We start from the raw sequence: 15,396 nt of genomic DNA, 5'->3' as shown, positions 1-15,396 counted from the left end.
ATCTGTTGCGCCATTAAAGCGCAGCAGCTCTAATCACAACAAGCCCAATGACAGGAATTGAAGGATAAGAGTCAGAATACAGGCAAATATCAAGAATGTATCCAAAACACCTGGTGTGCAACATGTCCTCTGCAAAATTCAACATCAGCAGGAGAAGGCAACAATGAAAGAAACAAAGCAACAAGAAGAAAATACAAAAGACAACTCAGCTGCAAAGGTACCTGGAACAACTACTGTACATAATAGGGATACAAAACAACAAGAAAGACACACAAAACAACAATGAATGATATGAAAGTTGACACAATGAGACACAAAGAGACAAACTTTCCAAACAAAGGAAAAAAAAAAACAATTTTCCTGTCAAAAAAACATAAACATGTGTGCATCAAGATGGTTTTACAATCAAAACGCCCCAAATGTTGGTAAATAAAATTAAAATCTGCAATAACAATGACCAGGAAGACAGAAACGATGTAGAGAACATCGTGTTATAACCCACTCAGGTGGCGCTTGGTGATGTCAGTCCTCAGATTGGTCGCTAGGGGGCACAGTTGGACTCAGAATGACTGAGGCCTCCTGTTAATCCAAACCTTCGGTCACTGGGATTCTCATCACTTATCGTTTCCAACACATTTACCATATCAACTCGCCACAATACCAGGAAATGACTTTGTTATAATGAAAAGTCTCATGCAGCCATTCAAGAAACAGAGATATTGTAAAGCAATGAGAGGTCTCACTCTGTCAGAATAACCATGGTTCACTGTCACAGCAGACTGAGGCAATGTGTTCCGCCTCCAACGCTGCAATGAAAGTCCATATCATCTAAGAAAATAAAACTGCTTTAGATAATCACCACCGACGGGGGCAGAACAGGAGCAGGGGTAAAGTGACAATGGGGGGTCAGGGGGTCATTTTATAACACGATCTGTTTCCATTTAAGTTCAGTTGCTCCTTCATTTGAGACCAAATGTGCAGTAAGTATGGGTTTAAGTCTTTTTTTTTTTCACTTTGTCTGAGTTGATGTGATGTACTTGGAAAGTGGTGTGTCGTCTGTGTGTGTTGGTTTGGGTTTAATACTGCTGCAGGGACCGAATTCATGTTCACACACTCACAATATGGGCTCTTGTCATCAGAACTTCTGCTTTGACGTTGGCCCGTTTTAGCTGGTGGAAGTTGTTTTGACTCATTTGGGCTGTTTTTAATTTTCACAAATGGCCTTTTCTCAAAATGAGACACTTTTTGGGGCCAGTTTATTTTGGACACGTGGCTCCTGAGCAGCAGGTTGCAGTCCCCCGGTGTGGAGGTCAAGGTCAAGGTGGAGGAAATGACGGCGAGTCGACGCTGTATCCTCCCAAACCACACGTGTCTGACTTCATTCCACATGCTGGGCAGATCCTCGATGGTGCTCGTCTTCCTCACATGTTTTTTCTTTGTTTTCTTCTGCCTCGGTTGACACGGGGACACGTCTGGCCGGAGAGGAGGGCAACTCCCTTACGCAACGCCAGTCTGCATGAACGCCTCCTCGGGGGGTGGGGCAGCCATGTGCTCCTTCTCTCTCCCGCTCCCAGTTGTGTGTTTGCACACGTGGGCGGATCCTCAAAATCCATTTCCTGCTCGTAGTTGTGTCGTTGTGATGCGCCTTAGCAGTCGTAAATAAGCGTCAACTTAATTCTCCTATACCTCTCAGGCTCAGCGATTTGGAGCGTTTGAGATTCACAAACTTCCAGGAATCAACTATCTACATTTTGAAATGACTTTTTGCCTATTTTGATATGACATGCCTCATTTTCTAATCAACTATTCACATGTCAACTATAATACTTACATTGCTCAGGTTATTTGGACCCGTTTCAATGCGACAAAGCCAATAGTGGTAATAAGAGATTTGTTCCATTACCATAATGACATTTTGCCAATAAAGTTATTACATGATTGAAGTTGTGTCAAAATGTAATAACAGCAGCCAGTCATGTAATAATACATAAATAGAGCGGGAATAATTTGTATTTGTTTTTTGCACCTTTTGTGCAGTTTGCATATAAAGAAAAATGATAGGATAGAGACATATAAAAATAAAAAAATTCTACATTTTTTACACATCCCAGCATTTGGAGCTACCAGTGGATTGTTTTTCATGACAGTAAACCCAGAAAACCAAAAACAGCAGAGTCCTCGTTCATTTTTAAACAAGAGCCGAATGTAAACGTCTCGTCATATCATAAAGAATGCGTGTTATTAAAAAAAAAAAATTAATAAAAAAAAGAGGTAAAAAGAGACAGCGTGTGGTTTTTCTAAGCAAACTGATGAAAAACATGAGCAATGTCAGTAAACGTGAGGAGGATGAAACTCCAGTGAGTTATTTATAGACCATGGCTGGGAGGCCTGTTTCCTTTAGCTGAGAGGAAAAATCTGTAATGTGGATGTCCCAGTCTGTCAATCTGTGTGTGTGTGTGTGTGTGTGTGTGTGTGTGTGTGTGTGTGTGTGTGTGTGTGTGTGTGTGTGTGTGTTCCCTCCACACACACACACACACACACACACACACACACACACACACACACACACACACACACACACACACACACACACACACACACACGTTTGTAAATGACTCTGCGCTCCCATAAAAGTTGGGACACTGTATAAGGGTGCAGAAATAGAAAAGAAGGCGAGAAAAGAAGATGAATGTTGAAACGGAGCAAAATGGGTCAGCAGTTTCAATAAAAGCTCATTTTTATCTGGACGTTTTCAACAAGTTTCCGAAATCGTTGGAGGAGCGGCATATTAAGAAATGAAAAAGCCATACATCCACCCACTTGTTTTTTTTTATAAAACGATGCTTTTCCTGTTTACTTGAGTCCATAACCATCACAATTACATTTTTTAATATGCCGTAAACTTCTAACACTTCGTCTCTGTTATCGACCACATTGCACATCAGTTCATTGACTTTTTTTTTTTTTTTTTTTTTTAATCTACATTTCACTCAACTTCCAACTTCTGTGATGCTTCGTTTGTATTAATGCATTCACACTGCACAGTGGGAGTCACTCGCTGGTTAAATATTAACTCGCGGAATAAAGCAGCTTTGGAAACGACAGATCTCCAACACAAAGCCCAAAATCAACACATCTGTTAAAAAATAAATAAATAAAAAAAATAGAAAAAGTGAGGCTCTTTCAGGTCCTGTGAGTCCGACCTGTCACCACCTCACGGTTCCTCCTCATCAGAGCTGCATCAGGCAGGATCAGTCGTCGATATCTGCGGCCTGACCGTGTCTCCATCCCTCTTTTGTAATCGGATTAATTTGCTTGAGTTTGAGCGGACGCGTGGACGCGTGGACGTGTCTGCGGCTGGAAGGGAAAACAAGGTGTTGCCCGTCTGCGCAGGAAATGTCAAACACTGTCAAATCGAATCACTTTTACTGAAGTGATTTTTTTTTATTTTTTTAAAGCTTTTACTAAAACAACTGCTGCTGAAAGATCGTTTGATTTTTAATAAAACAGACTTTTAGAATGAAAATGTATTAAGAGAAGTAAAAAGTGTAAATCTAGATTTGTGAATGGATTTCCACCCAATGAATCACTGTTCTATCCAGGAAACAGACGCTCATCGGACCAAAAAAAAAAACAATCAAACTCCACCACATGACGGGAGAATCAAGAAGAGACGCTTGGAAGCAGAATGAGACCTCCATGTGTGCCCCCCCCCCCCCCCCCCGCTGTCACCAGGTGCAGACAATCAGGTGAAACACATCAGAGGAGGGAGCAGCAATCAGACAAAGAGGGGACGTGAAACGCAGTGAGATTCTGTGTCTAAACACTCAGAGGTGCAGTATGAATAAAGCCATTGTTGTGACGCCGCGAGAGGGAGCGTCGGGAGAGTTTGGTGCTCTTTAAGTTTATGATTTAAGAGTCTCGGCCAAGCAGAGTCTCCGGGGCGAACGGCTCTGGCTGGAGTTTTTTTAACTGCGTGTCAGCCTTTATTCGCCATGTGTTTATTGCATGAGCGTAATTGACAGGACAGGAAACCGAGCTGGAAAATAAAACCCAATTATCCTCATCAGGAGTTGTTGGGTCGTAAGCAACTTTCTGAGCTTTGGACTTGGCGGCGCGACCCGCCCGCACATGTTTCTTTCTGCCGCGTCCCCACATCCCCGCTAAGCCCTTCCACCGACGGAGCAACGCCAGGAACGTTTACCTCACTATTCAAGGCTCTGGCAAAGAGTCAGGTACAGATCCAACCAGAGAGGAAAAAAATAAATAAAATAAAAAATTCTTAATTAATCTGGGGGATTAAGTTTCTGGCAACGCGTTTTAACCAGACAAACTCCATGTGTTGTTTTACCAGAGCGCCAAAAGGTCGTTCACATTTCCCTCGATCCAGGTTTATTATCCCGACATACCGCAGGTGAAAAGAAGCGTTTGGTTTAGACTGAAGGGGTGTGTGTGTGTGTGTGTGTGTGTGTGTGTGTGTGTGTGTGTGTGTGTGTGTTTGACCTCGTTGGAGAACCAAAGCCATGGAAAAAGAGCTTCACACACGCGGTTGAGACACGAGGAGCAATCACAATCAGACCAGACGACTCCTGCAGCCTTTTCTGATTAATGATGAAGAAAAAAGAAGCCATTGTCTCCAATTCTTGCATAACGATATGGAAATAAATAAATAAATAAATAAATAAACAAACAGACTGGGACTGAAAAAAATCCAAAAATCTTCCAGATGGACAAACTGCAGTTTTCTCAGACACGGAACACGTTTGGTATCTTCGGCGCTACGGACTGAGGAAGATAAAGTCAGTACTTATTGTTTTAATTTGACCAAAAATAATCTCTGTTTAGACATCTCTAATCTCTGGACTCACGTGTGCTGAAGATGTGAAGTGAAGCGGGACCTGGAAGTCCGTGTGTCTCCTGATCTTTCAAAAAGCTTTGAGGTTTTTCTCCCTTCTCCTCCTGCTCTCGGTCCGCCTTCTCCATCTTGTTTGTGTTTGTCTCTTGTCATGCAGGGAGAGTCGCGGCAGCTCAGGAACCCCCAGCGTCGGCCTTTTGTCTGTCCAATCAATTAAATTGGACCACAGGTGGACTCATTTGCGACGCGCTTCAAGGATGATTAAACCAAACAGGACGCACCTGCAGCAAACTGTGGAATCACTCTGCGGAATAAGAAACTTTGCCGCTTTGCTTTTCTAATAAAGGTACAAAAGGGAAAGAAAAGAAGCTTTTATTTATTTATTTTTTTTAATTCTTCCTGCGCGTTACTTCAGCCCAGAGGAAAGGGTTTGACTCCGACCGTTCAGAAAATCAGACGTCCAGTTTAAGACTTTTTCATGTGTGAAAACATTGATCACAATGAGCCGAGAGGATAAACTCCTCAAATGTTTTCTACTTCTAAGAAATAGTGATTTTAATTAAAGAGATGGGATCAGTTAGTTATTGAAGATGAATGAAAGGAGACATATGACAAATATGTTTAAAGATATTTTGTCGCCAATTCGCTTCATTCAGCCACCATGGCTATATTCTAAAGTTTCTATCTATTTTATGCACTATAGTAAAATTAAAACTCAAAGGGGTCATATCGTTCAGCCTTTTCAACACTTTCACTTGAGTCTCGTTGGTCCAAACACGTTGTATTCAAAGTTTCTTGCCCCAAATTCAGCTTTTCCTTGATTTTTGTCTGTGTGAGCTGGACTGGCTCCGCCCACACATGCCCATCTTGGGAAGAGGCGGAAGTACTTCCTCTCGTGGTGCCATGTGCCAGAGCAGAGCTGCCTAATTGTGGGAGGAGTCAAATGGAGGGGCCTCCCTTGATTGGGATTGGCTGAACCCCCCCATGACACTATACAGGGTTTGATTTCTGATTGGCCCGTTGGAGCAACACACTTTTTAAAACCTGAAACAAGCCAGGGAGAGAGAGGACAAACTTTGTTCACTTCTGGGGCGTCATTCCTGGTATGGGGACATAGTACTGCTGGAAAACCATTAGAAAGTGAATTTTGCATCATTTGACCCCTTTAACTTAATTTAGCATTTACTTGAAAGCAAAAACACGGAATTTTATCTTTAATAATTGGAAATAAATTCAGGCATCAAGGGGTTAAGGGGGTGGGGACGTCCTTTCCTTTCAGTTTTCAAATTTATTCATGCGAAAAAATCTTGATAAACAAAAAGAAATGCAAAATAAATCCTCCCATGAAAAGGCCTCCAGGGACACATTGCTGCGAAGAAAGAAATCTGCATGGGGGGGTCACGGAGAGGCTTTTTCCCAGTAAGACGCCCCCACCCAAATGTCCTTCTTACCAGACATGACAAAGAAATGTTTAAAATAGAAGGAAAATCTAGGAATAGTTTCATCAAAACACATTTTTCTAACTTAATTAGTGGCATCTGTCATGGATATTAATGAAAATAATCACATTTGCTTGACTAAAAAAAACCTCAGACTCTTGAGATTTGGCTGCATTGAGTGATAAACAGGAACAAACTGAATTACTCCCCGAAACAGAGACAAAGCAGAGACAAAAGTGATATCAAATAATTTTATAATGTTGAAAATGAATGTCACATAGCCACAAACACAAACAGCTTTGAGCCATTGAGATGCCATTCTCTGATTGTGCCATGAATGATTTGTCACAGAAAACAAGACAACAACCGTGCCCATTACAAACCCACGACCGGCCATTAATCTTTTTTTTTTTTTGTTCTTTTTTTTTTTGTTTAGTTTAGTTTTGTTTGTTTTTCTTTTTAAAATCAAATACACCATCAGACTCTCATCTCGGGGGCGCTTCAACCCACGTCACATTCAGCTTTACATTCAACACTGTGCTCTGCCAACAAAGTTATGGCTGCTTCGCAAGCGGGAAACGGGCCGACTCGCCTGATAATCGCAGTGGTGGTGGGGGTTTGGGGGTTTGGGGGGGGGGTCTGGCCGGGTTGTGTGCTACCGCGTAAAGTCACAAGGGAGGAGGGTGGTGGCGGTGGGTACGGGGGGGGGGGGGGGGGGGGGGGTACTGGGTCTGCAAGGAGCAACAAACAAGAACAAGAGAGGACATTTCCATCACGGGAATAGGAGTCGGGACAAAGGGTCTTAAAACTCGTTTCGTTTTTTTTTTTTTTTCTCTTATTGAAGGCACAATTTCGTGGCCTGTGTTAAAACACTGGGTGCAAACAGCAGCAGCACGGGAGTTCGGAAGAGGATGACATCTTTCTACGCAGATGACGTGTGTAATTTGAGCTTGCTCTAAACGACTCAGCGGGTCCCTCTGGCGCGCTCTCGTCCTGATGAAGCCTCAGTCCTCTCTTGGTTTGTCAGGGCAGAACACACATCGAGAAGGAATAAATACCTGCCAGCCGATGATAAATACTCAGAGCATGGCCTCGTAGTTCATGCTATCGATTCCTTATAGACATAAACAAAGTTAAGTGCATTGTTTTTTTCCGAGCCACAATATTGTCACAATGGTAAGCGTTTCTACCAAATTCACCCAACGTTAATGACATATCTTGAGCAGATTCTTTTTTTTAAATCCAGTCCAGCTTACATTTCTGGGATGTGAAAAGGCTTCAACCGGAAACTTCCAAACTAAACTGTGCCTTGCCAAACAAATTTCAGGCCACCAAAAATATGAGGCCCGCATGTTTTGAATCTCCCCGACGCCGCGCTCGGCTCCTGTACGTTCCAATTGTTCCATGCTTGAGACTGATCACTCCCCGCTCCTTTACTCTGGTGCAAAGCAGTAACAATGAGGTATGAATAGTTGTATAAATCTTTTTTTTTTTTTTTTTTTCCACCTTTTTGGTTTATATTGTGATGTTTTTACTGTTTATACTTTCATATTTTTGAATGGTGAGGCTTACTTTCCATCAAAAGCAATAATCTTGTCACAACATTGAGATTTATATAGAATATATATGTTTGTATGGCAGATTTATACATTGCAAGATGATCCTGGTCTGAGGTTGAGATTGACATGAGTGTGAGGTTTTTTTTTTTTGAATGTTTTTTTTTTTTTTTTTTTTTGTCTTTTTGTTGATCCAGATCAGGAGTAAGAGCAAATACCTAGTTTAGCAAGTGATACAGCCCAAGCAACTGCGGAGAGCAGGTCTCAGATTCACATTCACTGTCAGTTCCACTAACTGGATGTCGGATTGGGAAACGAAAACAAAACAAAACACTTCAAATTACCCCCAAATTTCGAAAAATATTTGGACTTAAAACTGTTGGTTAGGTGATGTTCTGTGGAAACGATAGAATGTAAGGGAGTGTAGCGAAAGTATTTGCAAGGAATTATTTTTATAGTTTTACCTAAAGATTTGCCGATAAATTATTCCCAAGTTGAATCTTACCCCTTTAAAAAAATGATTTAACATCATTTCAAGATGAATGAATCCGTTATATTGGTTTCGATTGTTTCACCTCATCCAAGCGCTGGAACCACGAAAAATAAAAAAGAACACAATTAAGTCGGGTCTTTTTTTTTATTAAACAAAGATAATCTTTAGTGATGTTCAACTCTTCTAAACACCCATGAAAGTACGTTTTGTATCATCATTAAAGTGAATTTATTACAAAAAAAAATGTGTTGGAATTAAAGCGATCAACCCTACACAATTAATTTTTCTACACTCCCTAAAAAGAATAAAAAAATTAAAATAAAAAATAAAAAAGTCTTTTAGTCAAAACATAAAAGTTTGGTCCGACTGGTCCTCACACAATGAGAAGAGTAAAAATGTGCGTGCTAATGTTCTCTTCAAAGTGCCAACGCAGGAGAAGTTCAACGATAGAAGAATTTGTAGCGGGAAGATGCGCTAATTTGGTATAAGACGGAAATATATTGGAAATATTGTTACGTTTGTGGTTTGAAGGCCTGAATTAACTTCATCATGTCTTATAATGCCACCGGTGTGCATAGGAAAGTTGTGTTCATTTAGAAAACTGAAATTGTCCTCGTTTGAAATTATATTGTACAATAATGCCTGTCTTAAACCTTAAACTTTTTTTTTTTAATTTTTACTGAATAAGTGCTTCTCATCCAGTGGTATCCCCCCCCCCCCAATAATCCAATGAGACTACATAAAAAACAAAATCAGATTTGTTCTTTATTTGTCTTGTGATTTAAGTCTACCATATGAACCAAATATTTCTACATAGTTTTTTTTTTTAAGAATTTTATTTTATTTCAACAACTTCATGTGTTATACTGAAGCTTTGAGCGCTTCAAATTTGCTTTACACACGGCTTTGGAGATTTATTTTAAATACAGTTCGAAATTTCTTTTTTTTTTTTTTTTTTACTCATGATTATACCCATGCTACGGTTTTAGCGGAACCTAGCGGTTGACGAAACGGCGGGAAGCAGAGAAGATTAACGACGTTTAAAAAGTTGAAAAATTGCTTTTTATTCTCTGAAAAATTCAGAATACAAATTCAAACCACACTCTAGTTTTTGACGCTAAAATGTTTTAGGTTTTCGTTTTTTTGACGACTAAAAGTCGAGCACTGTCAGACAACAGTGAATAATAAAGTGCTACTATATACAACTGTTAGCATTAGCTGGCTCCGGCGCCAAAACTCCTCATTGTGTGACGCGACCAGCGGACCTGGATTAATTTTAACTAACGCGATCCCGTGTGACGGTTTCTTTTTGTTTGTTTGTTTGTCTTTTCTTTCAGATTTGTCGATTAGTGAAACTGAAGGTGAATTGAAGCCCGACCCCTGGGTGATGTTCGAGCACTAGCTACCACTGCACCAACGATGGTCTGAAAGTGCATATACAGCCATATTCTCACAGTAAAGCATCAACACAGATAGACAGATATTCACTTACCAAGAAAAATCAGATGCAAATTAATCATGACATAAAAAGAATAATCATTTAAAAAAAAAAAAAAAAAAAAGACAGCTTGTTTTTCTCCACCCCGAAACAAAGTCACTTCATCCCTTGCTTTTACATCACTCAAGATATTCAGTCCGCACACCACAAGTCTTTTTTTTTTTTTTTCTCTCTCTTTTTTTTTTTTTTTTATATAAACATACTATATCAAAAAAAGTACGCATCAGTAGCAGTCTGTCTGTCACGCGATCCGGGTTTTGAACCCGGCCCGCAGAACTCATCCATCCCTAGAATAAGCAGAACAACGAACACTTGGTGCACAACGAAAGCAACGTCATCAACAACATCAAAAACAACATGAGTGTGGGACTTCACACCGTGTCTTTAATCGTACAATTTTAGTATTTTACATTCCACATGTGGACATATTCCTGCAGGGATTGTCGTCTTTCTCCACCAAAGAGTGCTAGTATGAGTTGGAGTAGGTTTGTGTGCGAGTGGGGGGGGAGGGGGGAGAAGAAGAAGGTGCACACCGAGTGGACGGCGGGAATAAAATCGAGAGAAGAGGTGTCGGGACGGGAATCGGGGGAGGAGGGGGGTGGGGTTCGAAGACTGAAAAAACAGGGTATTAGATGGGGGGGGGGGGGTAATTCGGAGGTGCGAGGAGCTGGAAGAGAGATGTAAAGAAAGAGTGAACGGATGTTAACTTACAGATGTGTTCCCTGGGTAAGTAGTAAATAAAAGCAGTAGTTGATCTGTTCGCAGAGTGGTTGTTAGAGTTCTTGTGCCATGCTGCATCGTCGAGTTCACATTATAGGTTATTGTAAACGTAACATAACCCTAACTCTAATCGAAGAGACCGAGAGAGAGAGAAAGAGAGAAAGAAAGAGAGAGAGAAAGAGAAAACACAATTCTGTGGTCACGGAGCAGAAATTATGGAGACTTTTCGCTTTTCTTCTGCAGCTTGTGTCGAGGGGGGGGGTGGACACAGGGCCGGGCCGGGCCGGGGGGGGGGGGGGGGGCGCCGCCCTGTGCACCACGACTCAGACCGTGTTGGAGAAACGCAGAGCAAATCTTTTTCTTCTCGCTTGAGTTTGCAACGAATCACAATCCCCTCGATTCCAGACAGAAGTTGGATGAAACACACAAAACGTCTGCGCGCGACCCGAAGCGAACCATTCAACCTCCGAACCCTGATCGTGTTTGCGTCCAGTCGTCCTGATCGTTCTGCCGACTGCCGGGGAAGCTCTTTGAATTACATTCAAAGGAACGACGTCAATGTCGTCGCCGCGCGGAGACGCTTTCGTCGTCTGAGGACCGATTTGAAGTTGGAAATAGTTCTGGGGGACTTTTGTGCATTTCCGTGTTTGTGCACCTGTCGCATCGAGGAAGACTCAATTAATACTGAATATCTGCGTGTGTAGAACTTGTGCTGCGATCAAGATGGGGGTCATTTATTCCAGTGGTACGATGGTAAGCATGTATCTTAACGCACACGACAGCAGAAGAGTCTCGGTGCGATACACACCTTCCTGCAGTCCAGATCTGCGCTTTCAACACAGGTCTGGACGGCAACCAGAGTCCAGGCGCAAAATTATTGAATTAAAAAGCAGAAATGATTCGCATTTGATTTCAATCCAGACGAACGTATCTTTTTGTGCATTCATCCAACGTTTCTAGAATCACACTCTCGGGGGAGGGGAGGGGCTTTTATGATTTCTTGTTTCATGGCGAGGAAGTTATGAAGCCATAAAAGTTAAGAAGAAGAAGAAGCATTCCATGTCTTTGAGTTTGCTGCAGCGGCCTTTGATGTGGGAAAAACACGCTGGCGCGCCTTCCGAACCTCTGACCACGGAGGTCACGGAGCACGGAGGGAGCGCGCTCTGTCCAATCTGTCCAATCAAAACCGTCCCGATTAAGAGATCAGATTTAAAAGAAGTAAAAGTGGAATTGCCCGCGGTCTGAACTGCAGAATGATGGCGTCAGTGTCCGGGTTTAAATGGCTTTTTCGGTGAAGGAGGATGATGGTTTGCTGTCTCTCTGCTATGCTGGTGCATCTGATCATGGCTGAAGGCAGTGTGCTCTGTGGTGCTGGTGTGTTCATTTATTTTAAGAGGACAGGGAGAGGATTTCTCCGGTGATCATTTGGCTGAGAAAGAAAGAAAGAGAGAGAAAAGGAGAGAGAGAGAGAGAGAGACAGAGACAGAGAGGCTGTGCTGCCAGCTTGGATCGCAGACCGTGGCGCCCGACCTCGTCTTTGCAGTCTCAGAAACGAGGGCGGCGGCGGCGGGCGAAACCGAGGACGACGGGAGGAGCGGAGTCATCTGGGAAGGGCGAGATCTATGAAGGCGAGCTGGTGGTCACCGCAAGGCAAACAAAGCGCGTCGACTGGAAACTAACACGGGTGTGCAGACGGACTTCTGACACCCTTTTGCTACTTGACGGGACGGGCGGAGTCACGGCGCGAGCGGAGCTGGCAGCAGGAGATCAGCCACTGATAGCTCTAATGCCACGTACAATAACTGTAACATTTATATATATATCTATATATCTATAAATATATGCTTCTATACTGTATAGTGTATATTTTGTATTACCGACCTCTGCGAGGCACATTGACATGTCTGAATTACTAAGCCAGCAGTTTCCCCGTCCGAACCACGACTCCCCTCCCCACCCCACCCCCCTCCCCTCCCCCCTCCGGCTGCTGCATGGCTTTCATTCACAGTGATAGTGAGCGGAGTACAAACACAGCAGGCCTGGAGACAGCGGGTGTGAACCTGTACAGCTCGATCATCCTATTGCTGCGTGCGTGTGTGTGTATGTGTGTGTGTGTGTGTGTGCATGCGTGCATCCCTGTATAATCAGCATGTTTTATTTAAATACCCTGCAACATAGATTAGTAACACTGAGAGTGGCGGCGCCTAAAGGCCATATGTCACAGTCCTTGTAGGTTTTTTTTTTCTCTTCAAACCAGGTAACCGGGAGATGAGAGAGCGGCTCGCGTGTGTCGGAGAAAGTATTGTTAAGACTGCTACAGACAGGCAAGAGCAGGAAAGATGTCGGAGGGGTGTTGGAGGAGGTGGGGGTGGGGTGGGGACGGGGGTTCAGGGGGGGCCTCTACGGGATACAGACATTGTGGTTTTAGTGCAACAGAAAAAAACCTGATAATCATTTGTCGTGGATGGCAATTGGGGATATGGTTGGTGGAGATCTTCTCAGCAGTGTTAAACTCATGTAAGTTTTCCGGGATAGGACGGTCGCTCAGAAAAGTCTTCTCGATAGCCGTAGTCCGTTTCTGCCGCGACGGCGAGGGAAGGATCTGGAGACGCATCATCGCAGGGTCAGTTTGTTTTGTTTGTTTGTTGGTTTTCTTCTTCTTCTTCTTTTTTTCAATTTTTGCGTGGCGGTTGCAAGCGGCTTGGCCTTTGCGTCGCCCGGCCACAGTTGCACACTCGCCGTTTCCCTCACCTCAGCCCGGGGTGACGCCCGGATACTGCTGACCCACTCGCTGTTTTGAATTCACCTCCCAGTCGCCACCCACAAGTCTGTTGGCCTGACCCGACGGGGCCGTAATGGCTTCCACTGGAGTCCCAGCTTCCAGCTGTCGTCCTCCTTTCCTCCGACAGCTTTGCGTCCTTATTAAGTTCAACCGGCACACGGTCAATGTCCCAAACTCACCCACCCCGCCCTCGCTGTCATTTTCAGGACCCGAAATAAAAAAAGGAGGGATTGAGAGGAAAAAGAATTCAGAGTGACTCTTGGTCCCACATGGTGTGTGTTGAAAGTCGAGATAGAGACGTCTGCCGAGTGAGCGGTTGATCCATGGCCCGTTTCAGAAAGGAGCAGCACACTCACAGGGTCCATGCTGGCAATTCGTTTGTACACTGTGTGTACCTATATATAGATATATATCGGGATGGGTGACCAGCTAAAGGAAATAAAAACCTGTGATAAAGAGGAGATCCGATGGTTTTGTAACGTCCTGGAAAACATTTTCTGCTCCATGATTTGTGGCTGCTTATCTCTGTAACCCTGAAATCCACCATGTAATGTGTGATTCTACCCTGCGTGTACTTAAGTATTTCAGAAATCACATTATTTTTGGGACTCTAAGTTGCAGGTTTTTTTTAGAGCTGGTAATGTGACAAAATACACTGGTGCATATCATCTGTGACCACCAGATGGCAGTGTAGGACAACTGAATGCTGCTACAGGAACAATGAAAAACCTCCATTACAATTCTATATGAAACTGACAGTCAAGCGCAAGTAAAAGCTATGCTGAAGAATTTAAATTAAACAGAACAGCAGAAAGAGTTCGTGAGAGATTAGAAAACAACGAAAGCTAACCATGAGCAAAAAGCATGGCCTATGCACCTTATACTCAGGTGGAACTTATAGTCCAGAAAATACGGTAATAGTTTATGTTTTGCCATTTCTAAATGTTGAATACAGCTAAATATGGAGGCACCTTTTGGGGCTGCTCAATATATCGCAATATCAACATTCACGATATGTATATATATATCGAATGTCGATATATAAATAAAAACAACCCGACAAAAACTAAATTAAACAACTGTGTCAGTAAGTGGCCAGGTCTCGATACGTTATGATACCTTTGAGTATTTTCCAGAACAGTAGAAAGCAGAGCAACTTCTGAAACACAACGGTAATACAGAGCAGAATCACCGGCATTGAACAGAGTGACCTCCGTCACCCTGGCTGGTGGCGTCGGAGCCGAAACACGAATCTGGTGGATTTCACGGATTAAAAGAACTCGCAGTGGATAAAATAAAACACAAAATAGATCTCAAAGGGTGCCTTTATCCTGTGATGAAATCTTTGTATCGTGACGTAACAGCTACGGATGACCCTCATGATCACCAGATCCAAAACTCTTCAGGAGTTTTCTGTGGGTTTCTCAGCTCCATTGCCACCATAAGATAAGAGAACATATGAATCGTTGCTCCCAATAGAAAGAAGTGGAGAATCAAGGTGGCTGGAACTACTTTTCCTTTAATTTGTCACCCATCTGTGTGTGTACAATATATTTATATATATAAATTTATTTCTATATAATCTGCATGCTGTGTCTGTTTGTGTGTGTGTTGCAGACAGAGGGGCAGCTGCACTGAGATGAGAGGTGAGGTAGAATCTGTCGGTTTCAGGCGGGACTTGAAATGGGAACAGGCGCCGTGGGGGGAAGCCTGCAGAGGTAAGGTTCCCGGCCCCCTCCCACCACCGCCTCTCCGTGCTGGTGCTGAACCCAGCAGGAGGACGGCGGGGGCGCTGAGGAGGTGGAACTGCGGAGGGCAGGAAGGGAGGAGGTGGGGGAGCTCCGACGAGGACACGCACGGAGACGGGAAGTGTGTGTGCAGCCCGGCGGGATTTTAGCAGGGAGAGGAGATGAGCAACAAAAACAACTGAGGTAATACATGAGACAACAACTGAACGGATTCGTGTAATATGCGCGTGTGAGGTAATGAAAACAAGAGGTATGTGTTGGAGAGGTATTCTAGCTATATAAATATAAGCAGATGTTCACGGGAG

This window comes from Lipophrys pholis, assembly GCF_963383615.2.
Source record: "Lipophrys pholis genome assembly, chromosome: 19".
NCBI classification, from domain to species: domain Eukaryota; kingdom Metazoa; phylum Chordata; class Actinopteri; order Blenniiformes; family Blenniidae; genus Lipophrys; species Lipophrys pholis.
This window is presented reverse-complemented; position numbering follows the sequence as displayed.